Source organism: Symphalangus syndactylus, chromosome 19 (assembly GCF_028878055.3).
Source record: "Symphalangus syndactylus isolate Jambi chromosome 19, NHGRI_mSymSyn1-v2.1_pri, whole genome shotgun sequence".
NCBI classification, from domain to species: Eukaryota; Metazoa; Chordata; class Mammalia; order Primates; family Hylobatidae; genus Symphalangus; species Symphalangus syndactylus.
The window spans coordinates 68734060-68759292 of NC_072434.2; the positions used below are offsets into that span (position 1 = coordinate 68734060).

The following is a 25233-nucleotide window of genomic DNA, read 5'->3' on the forward strand; positions in this document are numbered from 1 at the left end:
TGGGAGAAGAGTAAGGGGGGTTTTGCACAGCCCATTAGACCTTGAGCAGCTGGCCCTGCCTACCTTTCCTCCTGCTCCATCCTCCCCTCCTGGCTTTCTTTCCATTCCTGGAATGTCGTGTTCTGTCCCGCTTCAGGGCTTGACACCTGCTGTGCCCTCCACCTGAAATGTTCTTCTCCCCACCCCAGCCCTGTTCATCCAGTAGACCTGGGTGCCCCAGGAAAGGTTTTCTGGACAACTCCACAATCATACTAAGCCATTTTCCCCTCTTATACGCTCTCATAGCAACCTGCAAGACCCTGCCCCGCACCAATTCCTGCAATCATTTAATTAATGCCTCTCCACCCCAAGGCTCTGATCTCCACGAGGACAATTAGCCCTGTTTGTTTTATTCATTGTTGTATTCCTGAACCCTAGAAAGCTCCTGGAACATAGTAGGGACTCAATAAATATTTGTTGCATGAATATACAGCTACAGGTAGGAGATGTGCTGTGGATAAACGTGCACCAAGTATAATGGACCTGACACCTTCCGGCAGGGTCATTAGTTCATTATCAAGGATCTTATGGGATTGTTTTTCTTGCCTCTTTCTCCCCTACACCTCCCAGAAACATTCCTCTTAGACTGACTAAAATGAACAAGCCCTTCCTCCATCCAATAGCAGAGTAAGCACAGCTGGTAATTTTCCTTCTGCACAAGGGAACTCTTTCGAGGTTAGCAATCTCCTTCCTACCCCACCTGCCTGAATTACCTCGCTCCCACATCCAGATGCTGTGCAAACAAGCCCTTCCTCATCGAGGCTGGCAGGTCTGAGCCACTGAAAATAGAGCCTTCGTGTATCCAGGCACGAAAAGAACAAGTGGAGTTGAGAAGTCTCTGCTCCCCCAGAGCCTCATGAGCAGACAGCAAACGTCTACGTGTTCTCCAGCCAGGTACCCAGGAGGAAGCAGCCTGCACCCACTGTCTCTGTCCACCTGGACAGATGTCTCTCCAGCCTCACACCCCAGGCACCACAGGAACCAGTGCCAGCTCCTTGCCAGGCAGCCTGAGGATCCACTAAGAGGCTGATGAGGGTGTGCAGACACACCTGACACACGCCTGGCAGCACCTCCTTAATAAGAACTCTTCTCAGCAAACAGCTCAGGTGAATGCTGCCTCTTCTCTGTGCACACCAGCCAAGTGGGGATGCTGAGCTGTATCTATACAGGGCTCCTCTCAGTCAAAAGGATCAAGGCTGTATTATCCCCTTAGAAAGGAAGATAAATCACCCTGGTTGCACCCAGGGGTCCAAGTGTTCTTTTCAGATGATTAAAGTTTGCAAAGCTTGTTGTCTTGCGTAACTATAACTTCAGGGAAAAGATGGGCACAAGCTAACCGCCGAATTCTCTCTCCTGGGCCTGACAGTTTCAGAATGCTAAGGCAAGCAGGGGTTGAATCCAGTGTCAAGAGGATTACAGAGTTCTCATACATGGCTGGTGGGAATGTAAAATGGTGCAGCTGTTTTGGAAAGCAGTCCAGCAGTTCCTCAAAATGCTAAGCATAGAATTACACAGTAACTCTGGGTAACATCCCACTTTAAGAATTGAAAGAGAATTGAAAACATATGTCTACACAAAAACGTGTATATAAATGCCCATAGGAGCATTATTCATAATAGCCAAAAAGTGGAAACAACCTAAACACCCATCAATGGACAAATGGATAAACAAAATGTGGTATATGCATATGATGGAATATTATTCAGCCATAAAAGGAGTCCATAAAAGGAGCGAAATACTGTTACATGCTACAACATAGATGGACCTTAGAGACATGCAAAGTAAAAGAAGCTAATGACAAAAGGCCATACATTGTATGATTCCAGTTTTATGAAATGCCTAGAATTGCAAAGCCACAGGGAAAGAAAGCAGAGTCATGGCTGCCAGGGATTGGGAAGTGGGGCTGACTCTAATAGTTACAAGGTTTCATTTTTGGGGTGATGAAACTATTACGGAATGAGATGGTGGTGATGGTTGCACAACTAAAAATCACACTTTAGGCCAGGCACAGTGGCTTACACCTGCAATCCCAGCACTTTGTCAAGCTGAGCTGGGAGCATCGCTTGAGCCCAGGAGGTTGAGGCTGCCGTGAGCGATGACTGTACCACTGTAATCTCATCTGGACGAGCAAGTGAGACCTGTCTCAAATAAATAAATAAATATCACACTTTAAATGTACACTTTGGCGATGTTTATGTTATGTGAGTTATATCTCAATTTTAACATTGAAAAGGAGAAAAAAAAGGTATTACAGAGGGGAAGGCTGGCTATGATACAAGCATTGGTAGGTGGTCTCTAAGGAAGAGACTGGCTTCCCATCTGCCCAGGATATCAAGTGCCCAGCACATGCAAACAGTTCTAGAGCTGTAAGAGCAAACCCTACCTAACCAGAAGGCTGGATGAGTTGAGATGTGTGGGCTCATTCTCTTTCCAGGTCTGCAGGATCGCTCATGGCATCTTAGGGGTCACACCTCAGGCCTTCATCCTGGCAGGAAAGGGCTCAGTCAAGGCCAGTTGGGAGGCCAGCTGAGACTGCCCCCTAGAGGGCTACAGATCCTGTTGACCTGGTATGACTAAGTAATGCTGCAAAAATTCACATTTGAATAGAATGTAAGGTCTACATAGCACTTTCCTGCCATGGCTGCCTAGAGATTCACGACAAGTCTGTAAGAAAGATCATATTGTCAGGCTACCCCAAGGTCATTCAAGTAGCAAACTTGAGCCCAAGTCTTCTGATTTTAATTCCCATGCTCTTTTTAAGGCACGCTACCCACACACACCAACAGGGAGACCCGATCTGGGCAGTAGGCTGTGAGACGTGATGCCTAAAAGGAAGAAATCCAATGATTCACTCAGCCCTCCATCTGCAAGCCATCTCTGTGCCAACACTCCACTGGGCAGGGGTCGATGCTGGTAGGAGGATAAAAGGACAAATAGAGGCCAGATGCATTTGCTCAGGCCTGTAATCCCAGCACTTTGGGAGGACAAGGCAGGCAGATGACTTGAGCCCAGGAGTTCCAGACCAGCCTGAGCAACGTGGTGAAACCCCATCTCTATAAAAAAATTCAAAAAATGAGCCAGGCTTGGTGGCAGGCACCTGTAATACCAGCTACTCAAGAGGCTGAGGCAGGAGAATCGCTTGAACCCAGGAGGTGGAGGTTTCAGAGAGCTGAGATTGCGCCACTGCACTCCAGCCTAGGTGACAGAGCAAGACCTTGTCTCGAGAAAAATAAAAAAGAAAAGAAAAAACCAAAAGACAAATAGACACCATGCCTGCCCACAAAGAACTTCCATGCAATGGAAAGACCAGGCAATGCTCAAAGAAAAAGTGGTTGATTCTGAGGATGATGAGTGATAAGGAAGGCTTCATGGAGGAGGTGGCCTTCCAGTTAGATCTGTAGGATAAGGTGCTCGAAGGATGATGAGGATTTTGAAAGAAGGCAGTGTAAAAAGGGCATTGGAGGCAAGGGGAACAGCAAGAAAATGGCAAGAAGGAACAGCTCTGCACACAGTGCCAAGAGAATATTAATTATCTAGAATGAGATCTAGATCACTCACTCCTGGAGTTAGGCAAGAGGCAAACAACAAGAGGAAAAGACACTGGGGGCCTTGAATGCCATCCTAAATGAGTAGGGACTTCTTCTCTATAGTTAGGGTGCAGTTGCTGTGAAACAGGCAAGAATCGATGATGGCTTAATTCAGGTAGTGGCACTGGGGCTGGGTAGATGAGGAGTTTCCCTCCTCTGTGAGTCCCAGAGGCTGGGGATGAGTGTGGAGGAAGGGAAGACATAGCCAGGATACCTCTTGTGATCTTGTGATATAATAAGAAATATGTATTTTGGTCTTTGTCCTCAGTTCCTGGCACAAAGCTTCTAAAATCTTTGTAATTTCCTGGGTGATAAATGTGCTAGGAGCATCTTTTGTTGTAATATTTGGTCTTTGACTCCAGTTCCTGACACAGAGCTCCTAAATCCCTGGAATTTCCTGGGAATAGAAGAGTCTTTTGTTCTAATAAGGTGACTCTTGTGGGCTCCTGAATGAGGTCTAGTCACCAGAAAGACCAAGCCATGATTAGAAGCTTGGAAAAAGCCAGGCAAGGTGCCTCACAACTGTAATCCCAGGACTTTGAGAGACCAAGGCAAAAGGATCGCTTCAGCCCAGGAGTTCAGGGCCAGCCCAGGCAAAATAGTGAGATGACATCTGTACTAAAAATAAAAAATAATAAACTAGCTGGACATAGTGGTACACACCTGTAGTCCCAGCTACTCAGGAAACCAAGGCAAAAGGATCACTTGGGCCCAGGAGATTGAGGCTGTAGTGGGCCATGTTCATGCCACTGTACTCCAGCCTAGGCAACAGAGAGAGACCCTGTCTCAGAAACAAGAAAGAGAAAGAAAGAAAGAAAGAAAGAAAGAAAGAAAGAAAGAAAGAAAGAAAGAAAGAAAGAAAGAAGAAAGAGAGAAAGAGAGAAAGAAAGAGAGAAAGAAAGAAAGAAAGAAAGAAAGAAAGAAAGAAAGAAAGAAAGAGAAAGAAAGAAAGAAGGAAAGAAGGAAGGAAGGAAGGAAGGAAGGAAGGAAGGAAGGAAGGAAGGAAGGAAGGAAGGAAGGATTTGGAACTTTCAGCCCTACTCCCCATCCTCTAGGCAGGGGAGAGGAGCTGGTGAGTAGGTTAATAATCCATCATGCCTATGAGATAAAGCCTCCATAAAAATCCCTGAGCTACAAAGAGCTAACAACAGAGCTATCATTTGATCCAGCAATCCCGTGACTGGGTATATACCCAGAGGAATATAAATCATTCTGCAATAAAGATACATGCATGCAAGTGTTTCTTGCAGCACTATTCACAATAGCAAAGACATGGAATCAACCAAAATGCCCATCAATGACAGATTGGATAAAGAAAACGTGGTGCATATACACCCTGAAATACTATGCAGCCATAAAAAAGAACAAGATTATGTCTTTTACTGAAACATGGATGGAGCTAGAGGCTATTGTCCTTAGCAAACTAAGGCAAGAATACCAAATACCACATGTTCTCACTTGTAAGTGGGAGCTAAGGGATGAGAACTCATGAACACAAAGAAGGGAGCAACAGACACTGGAGCTACTTGCAGGTAGAGGGTGGGAGGAGGGAGAGGAACAAAAAAAAATAACTACTTGGTTCTAGGCTTAGTACTTGGGTGATGAAATAATCTGTACAACAAATCCCCATGACAGGAGCTTAGCTATATAACAGACTTGCTGTATTAGTCCATTCTCACACTGCTATAAAGAAATACCTAAAACTGAGTAATTTATAAAGAAAAGTTGTTTAATTGGCTTATGGTTCTGCAGGCTATACAGGCTTCTGCTTCTAAGGAGGCCTCAGAAAACTTACAATCATGGTGGAAGACAAAGGTGAAGCAAGCACATGTTACATGGTGGAAGCAGGAGGAAGCGGAGGGGAGGTGCTACACACTTTTAAGATAGCACTAGGGGGATGGTGCTAAACCATTAAACCACCCCCATGATCTGATCACTTCCCATCAGGCCCGTTCTCCAACACTGGGGATTACAAATTGACATGAGATTTGGATGAAGACACAAATCCAAACCATATTCTGTCCTCGGCCCATCCCAAATTTCGTGTCCTTCTCACATTGCAAAATACAATTATCCCATCTCAACAGTCCCCCAAGTTTTAACTCATTTCAGCATTAACTCAAAAGTCCAGTCCAAAGTCTCATCTGAGACAAGACAAGTCCCTTCCACCCATGAGCCTGTAAAATCAAAAACAAGTTAGTTACTTCCAAAATACAATAGGGATATAGGCATTGGATAATTACTCCCTTTCCAGAAGGGGGAAATTGGCCAAAACAAAGGAGCTATAGGCCCCATTTAGGTCCAAAACCCAGCAGGGCAGTCATTAAATCTTAAAGCTCTGAAATAATCTCCTTTGACTCTGTGTCTCACATCCAGGCCACACTGATGCAAGGGCTGGGCTCCCAAGGCCTTGGGCAGCTCTGTCCCTGTGGCTCTGCAGGGCTTAGCTCCCATGGCTGTTCTCAAGGGCGTTGAGTGCCTGTGGCTTTTCCAGGTGCACAGTGCAATCTGTTTGTGGATCTACCATTCTGGGGTCTGGAGGATGGCGGTCCTCGTCTCACAGCTCCACTAGGCAGTGCCCCACTGGAAACTCTGCATGGGAGTTTCAACCCCACATTTCCCCTCTGCACTACCCTAGTAGAGGTTTTCCATGAGGCCTCCACTCCTGCAGCAGACTTCTGCCTAGACATTCAGCCATTTCCATACATCTTCTGAAATCTAGGCAGAGGCTCCCAAGTCTTAACTCTTGTCCTCTGCACACCCACAGGCTTAATGCCATGTGGAGGCCACCAACACTTGCAGCTTGCACCCTCTGGAGCAGCTGCCTGAGGCATATCTGGAGCTTGAGCTGCCAGGACACAGGGAGCACTGTCCCGAGGTTGTGCAGGGCAGTGGGGCTCTGGGTCCAGACCACAAAACCATTCTTCTATCCTAGGCCTCTGGGCCTGTGGAGGGAGAGGCTGCCATGAAGCTTGCTGAAATGCCTTCCAGGCATTTTCCCCATTGTCTCAGCTATTAACATTCAGTTCCTCTTTACTTATGCAAATTTCTGCAGCTGGTTTGAATTCCTCTAATGAAAATGGTTTTTTTCTCTACCACATGGCCAGGCTGCAAATTCTCCAAACTTTCATGCTTTGCTTCCCTCTTAAATAAAAGTTCTAGTTTTAGATCATTTATTTCCTTATGCATATGACTGTAGGTTTTTACAAGCAGCCAAGTCACATCTTGAATGTTTTGCTGCTTAGAAATTTCTCCCACCAGATACCCTAAGTCATCTCTCTCAAGTTCAAGTTCCACAGATGTCTAGAGCAGGGGCATAATGCTGCCAGCCTCTTTGCTAACACATAGCAAGAGTAATCTTACCCCAGTTTCCAATAAGTTCCATCTGAGAGGTCTCCATCTGAGACTTCCTCAACCTGGACTTCATTGTCCATATCACTATCAGCATTTTGGTAACAACAATTCAACAAGTTTGTAGGAAGCTCCAAAGTTTCCCTCATTTTCCTGTCTTCTTCTGAGCCCTCCAAACTTTTCCAACCTCTGCCTATTACCCAGTTTCAAAGTCACTTCCACGTTTTCAAGTATCTTTATAGCAATGCCCCATTTATCTGGTACCAATTTTTTTTATTAGTCCATTCTCACACTGCTATAAAGAAGTACCTGGAACTGGGTAATGTTTAAAGAAAGGATGTTTCATTGGCTCACATTTCTGCAGGCTGTATAGGCTTCTGCTTCTGTCAAGGCCTCAGGAAACTTATAATCACTGCAGAAGGCAAAGGGGAAGCAAGCACATCTTACATAGTGGGAGGAAGAGGAAGGGGGGGTGCCACACACTTTTAAAACAGCACTAGAGGGATGGTGCTAAACCATTAAACTCTTCGTATGATCCAGTCACCTCCCACCAGGCCCCTCCTCCAACACTGGCAATTCCAGTTCAACGTGAGATTTGGGTGGAGACACAACTCCAAACCACAGCACTTGCACATGTACCCCTGAACCTAAAATAAAAGTTTAAAAAATAATAATAAAAAAAGAAATCTACACACACACACAGAGAGAGAGAGAGAGAGAGAAAGAAAGAGAGAGAGAAAGGCAAGGTCACAGCTAAAAAAAAAAAAAATCCCTGAGCTACAGAATTCAGAGAGCTTCCAGGTTGCTGAACTCATGGAGGTGCTGGGAGGGTGGTGTGCCCAGAGAGGGCATGGAAGCTCTGCACCCCTTTCCCCATACCTTGCCTGTATTCATCTGTTCTCATGCTGCTAATAAAGGCATATCTGAGACTGCATAATTTATAAAGGAAAGAGGTTAAATGGACTCACAGTTCTACGTGGCTGGGGAGGCCTCACAATCGTGGCAGAAGAGCAAAGAACATCTTACATGGTGGCAGGCAAGAATAGGACATGTGCAGGGGAACTCCTCGTTATAAAACCATCAGATCTCATGAGACTTACTCACTATTAAGAGGATAGCATGGGAAAGACCCACCCTTATGATTCAATTACTTCCCACAACATGTGGGAATTGTGGGAGCCACAATTCAAGATGAGGTTTGAGTGGGGACACAGCCAAGCCATGTCATTGCCCTATGCATCTCTCCCATCTGGCTGTTCCTAAGTTGCATCATTTTATGATAAACCTGTAACTTAGTAACTTTTCTTTCTGCTTTCTGTGAACTATTCTAGCAAATTAGTGAACATGAGGAGGAGGTCGTGGGAACCTCCAATTTGTAACCAAGTCAGACAGAAGTTGTGGGTGACCTGGTGACCCACCACTTATGATTGGACTCTGAAGTGGGGATGGTCTTGTAGGACTGAGCCATTAACTTGTTCTAACTCCAGGCAATTAGTGTCAGAATCAAGTTAAATTGTAGGACACCCAGCTGGTGGTGGAAAATTGTTCAGTGTGGGGGAAAAACCCACACATCTGGTGTCAGAAAAATGTGTTGTGAATGGAGGAAAACAGTGAGTGCTTCTTATATGCCTCTGAATGCTGGCATTTGACAGAGACCCTAACCTCCCCTAACCCAGAAGCTGAAACAGTTCAGGACTCATATTCAGCGTAAATAGGGAGATATTTTGATTTCCTCCAAAAGAAAACTACTGGCTAGAAAAGGGACAGGCTGGGCACAGTGGCTCATGCCTATAATCCCAGCACTTTGGGAGGCCAAGGTGGGACGATAGCTTCAGCCCAGGAGTTCAAGACCAGCCATGGCAACGTGGCAAAACTGCTGTCTCTACAAAACATAAGAAATTCACTGGGTGTAGTGGTACACGCCTGTAGTCCCAGCTACTTGCGAAGCTGACTTGGAAGGACTGCTTGAGCCCAGGAGGTCAAGACTGTAGTGAGCTATGATCATGCCCATAAATAGGCACTGCGTTCCAGCCTAGGTGACCGAGTGAGACCCTGTCTCAAATAAATAAATAAATACAATAGAAAAGAGAGGGCATAAAGGTGCAGAGTCCTCTGACCTAGTCTTAGAAAACAAGGCCATGAAGGTAGGAACTGTGTCTATCTCAAGTTCATCATGCAACCTTTCACAGAGCTCCACATGCAATATGGGGACTTACGAGTGTACTTTGAAGTTGTTCTTGCTGGGCAGATCAATATATCACATGCTTCCCTGACCTCAGTTCCTGCTGCCAAGCGGCCACAGATACACCTGCATCATCAGTTTTCTCCGTCTCTACTGGATCGTTTTCTTTCCCATACAAGTTTGCTATAGTTTCTTCTGCCTTAAAAAAAAGAAAGTGTTTAATCTCTCTTGACTCCATGCCCTTGTCCTGTTTCTTCTTTTCTTTTTTTTTTTTTTCTTGAGACGGAGTCTTGCTCTGTCACCCAGGCTGGAGTGCAGTGGCACGATCTCGGCTCACTGCAGCCTCTGCCCCCCAGGTTCCAGCCATTCTCCTGCCTCAGCCTCCTGAGTAGCTGGGATTACAGGCCCACACCACCATGACTGGCTAATTTTTGTATTTTAGTAGAAACGGGGTTTTGCCATGTTGGCCAGGCTGGTCTCAAACTCCTGACCTCAGGTGATCCACCCGCCTTAGCCTCCTATTGTGCTGGGATTACAGGTGTGAGCCACCACGCCAGGCCTCTTCCTTTATTTTCACAACAAAATTTCATGAAAGTGGTGTGTATTCTCACTGTCTCTTCATTTCTGTCCCACCTTTCTCTCTTACCATCCCTCTAGGCAGATGTTCAGGGTAAAACCATTGGCCAATATCCAGGTGGTCTTGATGTTGCTCAATCCAATGGTTAACTCTCAGTCCTCTTCTTAGTTGACCTGTAAGTAGCTAATTGGACTCAGGTCAATGCTGTTTCCACCTAGAAATAGAGAGGGGGATGAATTTCAGGAGGGATGTTTTTGAGTGGCCAAGAGGAAATCAAATCTAGAGCCCAAGAGGAGAGATTGGCCTTAGGACACAGATAGTTCATCCCTTGTCACAGAGAGATGGCACATACAGTGTGAGGATAGATGTCACAGTTGGACCTTGGGAAGTTCTGTTTTCAGCACTTTGACCTTTCTCATGGAAATAGGAGTGAAGGTCATTAGCTGAGAGTGAGAATGGGGCAGATGTGTTGGAGATTTGAGAGAGAGAGAGGAAGTATAAAGTAAGTGATCTGGCTGGGCACGGTGGCTCACGCCTGTAATCCCAGGACTTTGAGAGGCCAAGGCAGGTGGATAACCTGAGGTCAAGAGTTTGAGACCAGCCTGACCAACATGGTGAAACCCCATCTCTACTAAAAATACAAAATTAGCCAGGCATGACAGTGCACGCCTGTAATCCCAGCTACTTGGGAGGCTGAGGCAGGAGAATCACTTGAACATGAGAGGTGGAGGTTGCAGTGAGCCAAGATCATGCCATTGCACTCCAGCCTGGGCAACAAGAGCGAAACTCTGTCTTAAAAGATTTTTAAAATAAAATAAAATAAGTGATCTTGAAAACTGGATAAGAGACATGATGCTGCCAGGTGGCATTAAGGGCCAGTTGAGTTAGGGACTACCAATTTAATGTAAGACAGATCAACACTTATATTATTTATTTTTTGCAGATGACAAATTTTCCCAAATTCAATGGTCTAGAACATTGAATATTTATTATCTTACAATTTCGGTGCATAGGGAATTTGGGAATTTAGCTGTGTGGTTCTGACCTCTAAGACTTTCATGAGATACTGACTGCAGCTATAGTCAACTGATGGCTCAGCTGTGGTGGAAGGATCTCCTATCAGGATGGCTCACTCGCATGGCCTTGGGCAGGAGACCCCGGTTCTTCATTACATAGGTCTCTCCTTAGGCTGTTTCATTGTCATCATGACACGGCAGCTGACTTCCTCCAGAACAAATGATACAAAAATCAGAGAGGGAACTGCTTTTTACAATCTCACCTCTGAAGTTGTCTACTCACTTCAGGTTTATTCTACTCATTAGAAGCAAATTGCTGTCCAGCCCACTCTCAAAAGAGGAATTTACCTCCACCTCTTAAAGTAAAGAATACCAAATAATTTATGGGCATTTTTTTAACTACCATACCTTGATTGTGTGCTTTACTCCAGTCACACTGAGCTGTACAGGCGCAGGTCAGGCATGGGGTAGATGGAAAGTTGGATTAAGTAAGGTCATGAATATGTGAGAGCAAGAAATCTAAGAACCAGAGCCTTGATGGTGCCAGGCCTCCCAAAATCAGCAGGTGAATTCTGCTGAATGTCAGCTGCACATGGCTCCAGCAGGCTCAGCACCAGAACGGTGGGTCTTTACGCTGCTGCACCCCCATTAGCAAGCTTTGGCTCTGATCACCCATCTAATTCAGTCCTGCTGTCCACTGGCCTCGTTGGACTACTCATTGTTTTTTGTTTGTTTGTTTTGAATTGAAGTCTCACTCTGTCGCCCAGGCTGGAGTGCAGTTGCATGATCTCAGCTCACTGCAACCTCCACCTCCAGGGTTCATCTGATTCTCCTGCCTCAGCCTCCCAAGTAGCTGGGATTATAGGCACCCGCCACCACGTCCAGCTAATTTTTGTATTTTTGGTAGAGACAAGGTTCCACAATGTTGGTCAGGCTGGTCTCGAACTCCTGACCTCAAGTGATCTGCCCACCTGGCTTCCAAAGTGCTGGGATCACAGGCGTGAACCACCGCATCCAGCTGATTACTCATTGTTTTTGCTCCAGCACAACTTGGACTTCCCCATGGCCTATCACAGCCTCTCCAGCTCCAACTCTGTCTTATGACTTGCCTAATACAGCTCTCACAACTTACTAGCAAGTCATCCCTTTGTGTTTCTCTGTCTGAATTGCCAAAAGAGAAAATCTAATTGGCCCTGGTACCTTCTTAAGCCAGATCACACAGGTCCCATGACACTGACCAAGATAGGGGACTGGTTGCTGTGGCACATAACATCAATGCCCACACCCCTCGGAGCCCTGTATGTTTGCAAACTCACAAGCTCTGGTGTGCTTGCACCCCCAGCAGCTAGCCCCTGACTTCCTTGGCCAGAGGGCTGTACCTCTCTCAGCCTATCAGAGCCACCTTGCCAGAAGTGGCTCTCTAACTGGGGACATATGCCCCCTGGGGTGCTTGGTAACATGCTGGAGCATCAACATGACATGTTTTCTTGGACTATTCACTTTATTCAAAGTTTTTTTTTTTTTTTTGAAAGAGGAATTTTTAACTTTGTTTTTTCTTTTTTCTTTTTTTTGAGATGGAGTCTCACTCTGTCACCCAGGCTGGAGTGTAGTGGCGTGATCCTGGCTCACTGCATCCTCCACTGCCCAAGTTCAAGTGATTCTCCTGTCTCAGCCTCCCGAATAGGTCGGATTACAGGCACCCGCCACCAGGCCTGCCTAATTTTTGTACTTTTAGTAGAGATTGGGAGTGTTCACCGTGTCGGTCAGGCTGATGAACTCCTGACCTCAAGCGATCTGCTCGCCTCAGCCTCCCAAAATGCTGGGATTATAGGCGTGAACCACTTCACTCAGCCAATTTTTAATATTTTTAATAAGAATTATATATAGGAAGCCGCCAGGCTCTATTTTCAAGGAGTACATATTAGCTCTTCTCCATGTAAAGGGTCTTTCTCTTTTCCCTGTTTAGTGGAGAAATTTTGAATGTGGAAAATATAACATATGCATACAAACATATGAAATAAAACTCATGAAAAAAAGAAAATATATACACAAAGATCAGAATAGTGGTCTCTTTCACCCTGAAGAGTGGGAAACGAAGTGAGGGAGGAGCATACAGAGAGATGTAAGTTTTAGGTAATTTTTTAATTATCGGGTGGGGTGGTGAATACGTAGGAATTCATCATACTTTTTGTTTTGTTTATGAGACAGTCTCACAGTGTTGCCTAGGCTGGAGTGTGGTGGTGTGATCATGGCTCACTGCAGCCTTGACCTCTTGAGCTCAACTGATCCTCCCATCTCAGCCTCCCACATAGCTGGAACCATAGGCACACACCACCATGCCTGGCTAATTTTTTGTATTTTTTATAGAGATGGGGCTCTCCCTACGTTGCCCAAGCTGATCTCAAACTCCTGGGCTCAAGCGATCCTCCCACCTTGGCCTCCCAAAGAGCTGGAACTACAGGCATGAGCTATTGTGCCCAGTTTGTCATACTACTAATAATAACTTAAAGAAATTAAAGAAAGCCATGTGTTGGCCAGGCACAGTGGCTCACACCTGTAATCCCCGTACTTTGGGAGGCCAAGGTGGGCGGATCATGAGGTCAAGAGACCGAGACCATCCTGGCTAACATGGTGAAAGCCCATCTCTACTAAAAATACAAGGGCCGGGCGTGGTGGCTCACGCTTGTAATCCCAGCACTTTGGGAGGCCGAGGCGGGCGGATCACGAGATCAGGAGATCGAGACCACGGTGAAACCCCGTCTCTACTAAAAATACAAAAAATTAGCCGGGCGTGGTGGCGGGCGCCTGTAGCCCCAGCTACTCAGGAGGCTGAGGCAAGAGAATGGCGTGAACCCGGGAGGCAGAGCTTGCAGTGAGCTGAGATTGCGCCACTGCACGTCAGCCTGGGCGACAGAGCGAGACTCCGTCTCAAAAAAAAAAAAAAATACAAAATTAGCCAGACGTGGTGGCACGTGCCTGTAATCCCAGCTACTCGGGAGGCTGAAGCAGGAGAATCGCTTGAACCTGGGAGGCGGAGATTGCAGTGAACTGAGATCGCACCACTGCACTCCAGTCTGGTGACAGAGTGAGACTCTGTCTCAAAAAAAAAAAGAAAAGAAAAGTAAAGAAAGCCATGTGTTGACTAATAATAATGAGAGTATTATGAATCAAGGATTACAATTAATCCAATTTTGAACATGGACAGTAAAAAAAGAAATCCCCACAACAGGTAGAGAGGGAGATATTTACAAGTTAAGAATCCTGCCCAAGGAGCCTCAAATCTAACAAGCCTGTTCCCACAGCAGGCCTGGCGGTGAAATCAGCTAGGAAGGTGGTATCTGCAGCCCCTCAGTCACTCTCCCTTGCAGTTAGGGTCTAGGCTGCACTTGGAAAGAGCCTCATTTCCCGTCCCCAGCTCCCCAGTCACTGGTCCAAAGAGAACACTGAGTTCTCCACTGGGTTTTCAAAGGGAAGGCAAAGGAAGATAAAACGTTAACAGGTTCTTGTTAGACTTTCAATTTACAAGGAATTTTAGAGAAATGCCTCAAGCTGAACCTGTAATAGCCAGGTGGGAACTTGGGCAGATGGTAGCAATTTCTCAAGGTTCGTTCCAAAACACTGCTGCAGATCCTTCCCATGGTCACTGTTTAAACACATGTCCTGTCCAATCTTTCTCGTAACCATCCCTTGAGTCATTTCTTTCCTCTCCATCCCCAAAGCCATGACTTAAGTACAATTCTTTATTCCTTCTAGCCTGCAGCACAGCAATAGCCTTCCAAATTTCTCAAATCCCTCCAATCTCCACAGTCTGATCCTGTCACTTAAGGTACTTCAATGCTCCTCACCTTGCCTTAAAGATGATAGCCCAACTCCTTGGTACAGCACTGTGACCCTCAGCGTCTGGCTGTCCCAGCCCTGTCACCATCACAACCCTATCTGCCCATATCTCCTCCATGCAGCACTAACATTGGAAATGCCCCCCAAACTCGCAATGCCTTTTCACACCTCTATGCTCTTTCTGGCTGCAAGGACAGTCACTCTGGTCTCTCCCTGCTTAGGCATGACTCACCTTTCTAGATTAAGTTCAAATATCACTCCTCCAGAACGTCTCTCAAGGTAAAGGCTAGCCCGTGTATCTCACTGAATTGTAATCAATGGTTGGCTTCTCCATTCCATATCTTCTCCACTACTCCGATTAAAGTTGAAATTCCTTGCGTGCAGGGACTGTATTTTTCATCCTTATGTCTCTATTCCCTTTATCTCAAATTTCTTTTCTTTTTTTTTGAGATGCAGTCTCGCTCCATTTCCCAGGTTGGAGTGCAGTGGCATGGCACAATCTTGGCTCACTGCAACCTCCACCTCCCGGGTGCGAGCCATTCTCCTACCTCAGCCTCCCGGGTAGGGATTACAGGTGCACACCACCACACTCAGCTAATTTTCATATTTTTAGTAGAAATGGGTTTTCACCATGTGGGCAAGGCTGTTCTCAAACTCCTGACCTCAGGTCATCCACCCTCCTCGGCCTCCCAAAGTGCTAGGATTATAGGCATGAGCCACTGCACCCAGCCTATCTCAAATTTCTTTCTGTGACTTAGTACCTGGCACATAATATGAGTTCAATACATGCTTGATGAATTAATAGTTAGCTAAATATATAAGTTATATTCAAACTTTGTATTTCACACTCTTGGACTGGTAAGAGACAGAGTATAGTTAAGCCCGTGATGAGTATAATTGTATGAATTAAAGTACACATGTATACTGAGGGCTCATTTCATGTGTGAGTCTCTGAAAATGTTTGCGACTACAACTTAAACCAAGACAACCTAAGGATTTTGAGAAGCACTAGAAGTATCCAGAGAAAACAGTAACTTAGATGCAGCCAATACAAGCTCAAGACTGAGAGTCTGCAAATCTAGATTCCAGCCTCTGCTCTACCACATTCTTAAGTGACCCAGAGAAGTCACTTTAACACTGGGCATGGGAGCCCAGAGCCCAGCCCTTCCGTGTACCCTGTCTAGCTACACTTATCTGGATGCGAAAGGCTGCTGGGCATTGAACACAGCCATCAGCTTGGGAGCTGGGCCAAGCCTCACCAGGGAACAGTGAGGGGCTCCCTGCTCCGACACCACACAGGTGCACACACTTGCCTGCTCATCAGGTCCCCGGCCGACCCCTTTACACACACTGTCTCCTGCTTCTGCAACAATGCCGTGCAATAGCAACTATCACCAGCCACATTCTACAGGTGAGAAAGCTGAGCTTCATCCACAGTTCCTCAGTAGCAGGAGTAGGATTGGAACCCAAGTGTGTTAGCTAAAAGCCCACACGTTTATCCAAGATACCATATTGACGCTGTTTAAAGTGACAAACGATCACTTTATGTAGAATGCCCCCAGGGAGTTGAACTGGTGGAATCTGCATTCTTGTCACAGACAGAGTCCACTCTCCCCTCCACATCTCCCCCTTAGCCCCAACACAGGACTGCTGGGTTCCTCTGCTAGTCCCAGGTGAGATACTCCCTCACCTTCCAGCAGCAGGTAACAAGGACCAGGAGGCACCAGAGACAACCCCAGCTCCTCACTGCAGCCAGCAAGGGAATATGGCCTCTCAGAGCAGCTGGGATTCTAACCAGCTGAAATTAAACTGCGCAGCGACAACAGTCAGAGGTAACGCACGTTAAAGGTATCAATGATGGCTCCAGCAACTGGTGGTCTCTGCTGCCCCCTAGACGTCTGTTTCCTCCAACAGGCCTCAGATTAATTTAAAACCAAGTGCTTGGTGTAATATTGCATAGTAACACTCTTTCCCTGCTTCATCAATCATGCATTTATCCTACCTTTCCTGTGTGGACTGCAAGCAGTTGGTAAGGCAATGCTCTTCTTAAGAACCGCGGCGAGGCCGGGCGCGGTGGCTCACGCCTGTAATCCCAGCACTTTGGGAGGCCGAGGCGGGCGGATCACGAGGTCAGGAGATTGAGACCATCCTGGCTAACATGGTGAAACCCCGTCTCTACTAAAAATACAAAAAATTAGCCGGGCGAGGTGGCGGGCGCCTGTAGTCCCAGCTACGCGGGAGGCTGAGGCAGGAGAATGGCGGAACCCTGGGGGGCGGAGCCTGCAGTGAGCCGAGATTGCGCCACTGCACTCCAGCCTGGGTGAAAGAGCGAGACTCCGTCTCAAAAAAAAAAAAAAAAAAAAAAAAAAAGAACCGCGGCGAATAGGAGAACAAGGGATAGAGGAGTCACCGTCTTGCAACCCTTAATGAAATAATGAGTCTAGGTAGCCATCACCAATGGATGCTAACACAATTAGATGAAAGACTAATGGAGAACTTTATAATAGATGGATCTGACTGAAACACCTAAGCCTGCTTATCAATCTGTGCATCTTTGCATGGGACATTATTGCCTTCTCATATAATACGGTGTACAATATAGGTTCATCTGTGAAGACCTCTGTCCACCCCCCAAAAAATAAACTGAATCCAATCAAACCTCTAGATTTTACTGCCAGTTTAGAGAAAACAAGAGGTTAGTCAGGGTTTCTTAGCCTCTGCATTATTGACATTTTCGATAATCACCAAAAGGATAGTAAAAACCGGTCTAACAGTGAAACGAAATAATAAAAAATAGTTAATCCAAAAGAAAGCAAAAAAAAAAAAAGGAGAGGAAGGAAAACATAGACTTGATGGGACAAACAAAAAGTAAAAAGAAGAAAGTAGGTTTAGATACAAATATATTAGTAATTCCATTAAATCTAAAGGACTACATTAAAAAAACAAAAACAAAATTCTCAGCCTAGTTAAAAGCAACAAAGTGATATAGCTTAACTATAAAGACATAGAAAGCTTAAAAATAAAAGTACAGAAAGAAATGCATGCAAACACCAAAAGAAAGCTGATCTAGCTATATAATATCAGAAAAAGAACACCCTGAGGCAAAAAGCATTATTACAGATAAAAACATTTCATAATCATGAAAGATCAATTCATTGGGAAGATGTAGTAAAACTGTATACTTATAACAACATAGCCATGAAATATGTACAATAAAAATTGGCAAGACAAAAAGGAAAATATGCAATCTTAGTATGAGATTTTAATACAATACTCTTAGTAATGGATAGAACAAGCAGACAAAAATACCAATAAGGATATAGAAGATTTGAATAACACAATTAACAAACTTAGCCTCCTTAGCATATGTAGAATACTGCACCAAACAGCAGCGAAGTCCATGTTCTTTTCAAATGCACATGGAGTATTTACCAAATCTGGCCACCACACACCCCACAGTCCTGGTGGCATGGGCACCTTTTGTGCATAGTTGATTGATATGGCAGACTGTACCTGACCCAACACGGGTCAATGAGTTTTTTTCCCTAGATTTTTGGACTTGGATCTGATGGTTGAAGCTGTGAAAAATAAAGCTTGGGCACTTTTCCTCCCACCTTGAAAAGGGGATCCCAATGTTATCTGAGTCTCTGTTTAGGTTATTCCTGAGGCATGCCTATTCTACTTTGGTTTTACAATGACATTCCAGAATCTTTAGCATGCATCTACTTTGGAGTTTTTAAAATATATATATAACATAAAATGTACTAGCTTTAGCATTTAAGTGTACAGTTCAGTGGCACTAAGTACATTCGCATTATTATGCAACCATCACACCATCCATCTCCAAAACCGCAGCTTTCATCTTTTCATCTTCCAAGACTGCAGCTTTATCTCCATTGAACACCAACTCCACATTTCCCACTCCTTGTATCCTCTAGCAACCATCATTCTACTCCTAGACTATTTTGTGACTCAGTTTTTCTCTCACTTAATAGAAGAGAGGCTCCATTGCTGACTGCAGGGATTGCTTCTGTATACATAGGCCTTCTTGCATCTATAGGATTAGGTTTATTGTAGGGGAAAAAGGTAAGAGAAATATACATCATATGGATTTTTGGAGGAAGAAAAGAGGCGACAGCACAAAATGGATGAGGTTTTTGCGTTGGGTGTCCTATGCACAGGACTCAGCAGCCCTGCCATGGATCTATCTGCCCAACTCTTTCCCATGGAGTTCATCTTGTGGGCCACTTCCAAACTATAGATCCACAGGCAAGTTTCACAGCTCTGCCACTGTCACCTGTGGCAAGCTTCTCATAGTGCCTCTGTGGCTTAATGTCATGAGCCCCTCCATTGTGAGCATTCTGTTTAGGGTCCTGCACCATCACAGCCTGGCAATGAGCTTCAGATGTTTTGCCATAACCTTAGATTTAAGTCATCAAGCAGCAGGACCAAGACCTATCATGCATTTACTTCTGTTTTCAGCTTAATTTGAGTTGGTTTTTTTCCTTGTACAAAAAGAATCTCTGTATGCAGACTCCTACTAATTTTTTTTATTAATAGTTTTATTTTTCAGAGCAGTTTTAGCTTTACAAAAAACTGAGAAGTAAGATGTTCACACACACACACGTTCCCAATTATTAACGTCTCACACTAGTGAGGTACATTTGTTAAAATCAGTGAACCTATGTTGACATGTCATTATCACTGTAGTTTACATCAGGGTTCCCTCTTAGTATGGTATATTTTATGGGTTTTGACAAATATATGATAATATGTATCCACCATTATAGTATCAGACAGAGTAGTTTCACTGCCCTAAAAATCCTCTGTGCTCTGCCTGTTCATCTACCCCTCACCGAACACCCAGAAATCTTTTTTTTTTTTTTTTTTACTGTCTCCTTTGCTCTGCCTTTTCCAGAATGTCGTATATTTGGAATTATATGTTATGTAGCCTTTTCAGATGGACTAGTGATATGGTTTGGCTGTGTCTCCACCCAAATCTCTACTTGAATTGTAGCTCCCACAATTCCCACGTTGTGGGAGGGACCCAGTGGGAGGTAATTGAATCATGGGGAAAAATGATTTGAGCCCCTATCATCACAAACAACCCCATTCTATCTCTAATAATGATTTTCACGGGTCTTTGCAGTGCTGTTCTCGCGATAGTGAATCAGTCTCACAAGATCTAATGGTTTTAAAAACGGGAGTTTCCCCACACAAGGTCTCTCTTGTCTGCCGCCATGTAAGACATGCCTTCCACCTTCCGCAATGATTGTGAGGCCTCCCCAGCCATGTGAAACTGTGAGTCCATTAAACCTCTTTTTCTTTATAAATTACCCAGTCTCAGACATGTCTTTTTCAGAAGCATGAAAATGGACTAATACAACTTCTTCACTTAGTACTATGCATTTAAGTTTCTTCAATGTCCTTTCATAACTTGATAGCTCCTTCCTTTCTTGCTTTCTTTTTTTTTAATTTTAACTATACAATAAAGCACTAAGCTAAAGAAATTAAACTATGGAATATCTATCTGTTGGCTGGTGGGAGAAATGTGAGGAGCCTGGAGCTTCCTGGCCACACACAATTTCCTCCACAGTCTTTGCTGCTCTTCCCTTGAGTCATCCTTCTTCCTTTTTAACATTCCTCATGATTTGAGCCTCTATCATCACAAACAACCCCATTCTATCTCCAGTAATGATTTTTGCCTTAAAATATTATGTCTGATATTAATATAGTTATGCCAGCTTCCTTCTCATCAATGTTTACATAGTATATCTTTTTCCATCATTTTATTTTCAACCTTTCTATATCTGTATCTTTATGCATCATTCTGTTAATATATATCAATCAATCAGTGACTGATTCTCTGATTCTCTAATGTTAAAGCAATTTCCTTTTTTTTTTTTTTTTTGAGACAGGGTCTTTCTCTGTCACCCAGGCTGGAGTGCAGTGGCATGATCATGTCTCACTGCAGCCTCAACATCCCAGGCTCAAGTGATCCTCCCACCTCAGCCTCCTGAGTAGCTGGGATTACAGGCACACGTTACCATCCCAGGCTAATTTTTTTAAATTTTTTGTATAGACAGAGTCTCACTCTGTTGCCCAGCTGGTCTCGAACTCCTGACCTCAAGCGATCCTCCCACCTTCACCTCAAAGTGCTGGAATTACAGGCATGAGTCACCACACGTGGTCAATCTACTATTCTTGACCTCAGCTATTGGCTGTGATACATTATCATACATAGAGAGCTGGATTTGGTTTGCTACTATTTTCTTCAGAAGAGAAAGCAGGATGTTGGTCAGCCTGGGAGGGCCGTGCCCTTGGTTGAGTTAGCTCCCTGCAACTGAGACAAACTCTAAAGGATCTAAGACCTGGAATCTTTCTGCTAATCCCACCCTCCAAAGTTGGGGCAGTTCAATCCAATGATTGATAGAAGCAAGGTATAAAGACACAGACATTTTGGCTCAATCTAGCATCTCTGATGGGCCATGTATGGTCCAGAACATCCCATAGGACTGTCCAAAGCTTTGTCACAATTGCATCACATTTTGACTTTTCCCTCTGCCCAAGACTACGTCCTCCTCCTCCTCTCATCCACAGAAGTTGATTCCTAATAAATACTCTGTTACACCAAACACAATCTCAGCACCTACTCCTGGAAAACCAGCAACAAGGTCAGCAGGGCTAGCTAGCTTCATGGGCAGCAACCTATGCAGTCATAAGGGCCCTGCTCCAAGAGGGGCCCCATGCTTAGGTTAATACTCTTGTCAACTAAAGAGTGGTGAGGTTCATAAATTTTGAAATAAGAGCTTTATTTCTCATAAAGTGTTGCAATCTGCAAGGTGGCCATTCCTACAGGCTGGGAAGTGTAGCCTCTGACAGAAGTTGGAAACAGGTACTTCAAGGCAGGGATGGATAAAACAGGAATGTATAATGGATGGCTTGGCTAAGTATACATATTTAGTAAACAATAGGAGGAGTCATGAATATTTATGAAAAGAGAAACATGCGCATGTGCCATTGGGCTTCATGCCTCTTCATGCATCACATGTTCAAAAAATGATGGTGCTTGCATGATCCAAGGGTGGAGTTTTTGGCCCTCTGACATGAAAAGGTGAAACAGAGGACACAAAAACCCTCAATGTGCATCTTCTGTAGACTGCTGAGAACGACTCTGTGGTCAGTGATCTCTTATCAGGAAGGAATGCTGGTTAGTTGCTGTGTTAAAACCACAAAACGGCCAGGCGCGGTGGCTCACGCCTGTAATCCCAGCACTCTGGGAGGCCAAGGCAGGTGGATCACGAGGTCAGGAGATCAAGACCATCCTGCCTAACATGGTGAAACCCCGTCTTTACTAAAAATGCAAAAAATTAGCCACGCATGGTGGTGGGCACCTGTAGTCCCAGCTACTCAGGAGGCTGAGGCAGGAGAACGGCGTGAACCTGGGAGGTGCAGCTTGCAGTGAGCCGAGATCACGCCACTGCACTCCAGCCTGGGCGACAGAGGACAGAGCAAGACCCCGTCTCAAACACACACACGCACACACACACACACACACCCACAAAAAGGAAGAGGGAGTCCAGTCACGGCCTCGGATGACTGGCTAAAGGCAATGAAGTAGAGTCATCTGTATCTTGTTCCCCAGGGCTGATTTCTGTGTACTCCTTAGGAAAAATTTCTGGTTAAAGATGAATAAGGATAGGGCATATTGAGGTGTGTCTTTTTAAGATTCCTCTGGGGTCCCCTTGGCTGAGAGGCACTCCATTCAGTCGGCTGAGAGGCTTAGGATTTTATTTTTATTTCTTACTCTGCTGTCATCATCTTGAAAATATAAATTTTGGTGCTCAGTTCAGCAGCACATATACTAAAATTGGAACGGTACAGAGAAGATTAGCATAGCCCCTCTTTTAAAAAAAACAGAAAATATAAATTTTGATGGCTTTAGAAATGATTTGCAGAGAAGTGAGTCAGAAAAATCTTATGATCAATCAACACTTCACATTAATAAAGTATTATTATCCATTGTATTATATAAATTGGTGAAATAAAAAATGGTACATTTTTGCAATTTGTAGGTTTATGTCATTACTCATATATCACTATTATTCCTATTACATTTTATAAATAAACATTTTTTAAAAAAAAAAAGCTTCAGATTTTAGGGATTTGTTCGTTTGTTTTGAGAGAGAGTCTCACTCTGTTGCCCAGGATGGAGTGCAGTGGCACGATCTTGGCTCACTTCAATCCCCACCTCCCAGATTCAAGCGATTCTTGCCTCCCAAGTAGCTGGGATTGCAGGTGCCCCACCACCATGCCCAGCTAATTTTTGTCTTTTTAGTAGAGACAGGGTTTCACCATGTTGGCCAGGCTGGTCTTGAACTCCTGACCTCAAGTGATCCGCCCACCTCAGCCTCCCAAAGTGCTGGGATTACAGGCATGAGCCACTGCGCAGGCTTTATATTTTAGTATTTTAATTACAGTTTTTTTCCTGGATTTTTAACAAGATAAGCACATTTTCATTTTGCACCCAGCCCTATAAATTATGCAAATTACATAGCCAGCAGGGAGGATAGGTTCCTGTGAAGCTGATTGTCCCTGGTTGTCCTGTAGGAGTCTAGGAGAGAAGAGTAACACTTTAAGCTATTATCTGTTATTTACAACTTCGTGTGACTGACTTTCAGATACTTTGATGAAAGAAGACTTTTAAATATGTGAAAAAGATCTCCTCAGGGCACTGCATACAAGGAAAATAAGGTGGGAAAGGGCGATACAACAGGGCCAGGGGCCTGAAGATAAACTCCAGATTTTACCCAGAATTAGGCTTTGTTAGAATCCTGTTCCTAACAGGACACAAATCACACAGAGAACTATTAAAAATGAGAGCAAAGCACACGGCGCAACTATTAAAAAACTAAAAATTAAGCTGTCATTTATATGAGTCATTAACAAAACTCCCTTATCACCAGAAGTATGCTAACACCATATATAAAACTGAACATGTGGGGACATCATTCAACCTCTTGTTTAAAACTGGCTTTGAATGGCCCAACTCTAGAGAATTAGAACTGCTTTTTACTATCTGGGGTCCTCTGGAGAGAGATCAACTTCTCAGAGTTCTAAATAGAGAAAAATATCTGGAGTTAATTAAAGTATGCCAATACTGTCATTTTCCATGTGGGGTGGAAAGAACTAATGTGTAGTTAGGATATCAGCAAAAGGCTAGTAGAAACATGAAGTCTTTAGTAAATTGAATGCACAACTCCTGGGAAGTGATCAAAATGCAACTGTTTTGTATATTCTGCTGCTTGTCTATTTGTTATTTCTATTATACGTCTATGGCCACCTATACAAAAAGTGAGGGCCCTATTTTCATGTGAAAGGAACCCCCACAGTTAAAGACATTCTAACTAAGGGTAGTGGAGTAAACCAAGCCACTCCTGTTCTAAACAGATTTTAGATTTAGAAAGAATCTCTCTCTCTCCCTTTTTTTTTTTTTTTTTTTTTTGTAGAGATAGGATCTAGCTATGTTGGCCAGGTTGGTCTTAAACTCCTGGCCTCAAGCAATCCTTCCTTGGCCTCCCAAAGTACTAGGATTATAGGTGTGAGCCACCATGTGCCCAGCCAGATTCAAAGAGAATCGATTGAATAGGCAGGAAACTAACTAATTCAAGAGACTTTGTCTATAGCATTTTGATTATATCTTCTCAGTAAGGACAAAACGAACTCTAAACAAATATTGAAGTCTAGTTGGTAGTTGTAATTTTCATGGTAGTATGGGTTTGTGATTCTAAAACTACCTTCTGTGTATTCTTGAATTAAATAAATTAATAAATAAATTCAAAAGGTTGAAAGCAACATTTCTCATTTTTGGAGAAGAGAATTACAAATATGGGAAGAGGGAAAGTTAAATCACATTGTGGTCATTTGGAATTGGAGGCCAGTTGAAATTCAAGTGGCAGAGTATAACTTTTTTTTTTTTTTTTAGATAGTCTCACTCTGTCACCCAGGCTGGAGTGCAGTGGTGCAACCTCAGGTCACTGCAACCTCCACCTCCCAGGTTCAAGCAATTCTCCTGCCTCAGCCTCCTGAGTAGCTGGGACTACAGGCATGTGCCACCACGCCCAACTAATTTTATGTATTTTTAATAGAGATGGGGTTTCACCATGTTGGCCAGGCTGCTCTCAAACTCCTGGCCTCAAATGATTTGCCCACCTGGACCTCCCAAAGTGCTCGGGTTACAAGTGTGAGCCACCACACCCAGCTGATATAATTTTTTTTTTTTTTTTGAGACAGTTTTGCTCTTGCTGCCCAGGCTAGAGTGCAATGGCATGATCTCGGCTCACTGCAACATCTACCTCCGGGGTTCAAGCAATTCTCCTGCCTCAGCCTCCCAAGCAGCTGGGATTATAGGTGCCTGCCACCACGCCTGGATAATTTTTGTATTTTTAGTAGAGACAAGATTTCACCATGCTGGTCAGGCTGGTCTCAAACTCCTGACCTCAGGTGGTCCACCCGCCTTGGCCTCCCAAAGTGCTGGGATTACAGGTATGAGCCTCTACACCAGCATGGGTATAATTTTTTTATGAGTTAAAATTGTATTTTATTTGTTTACTTTTATAAAGAGAGCATTATGTTTAGGATTAT

General features: G+C 44.3%; 1 pseudogene; it reads left to right on the forward strand.

The window, feature by feature from the left end:
• Window positions 1-22429: 22429 nt before the first annotated feature.
• On the forward strand, window positions 22430-22524 carry LOC129459051 (uncharacterized; annotated as a pseudogene).
• Window positions 22525-25233: the final 2709 nt, after the last annotated feature.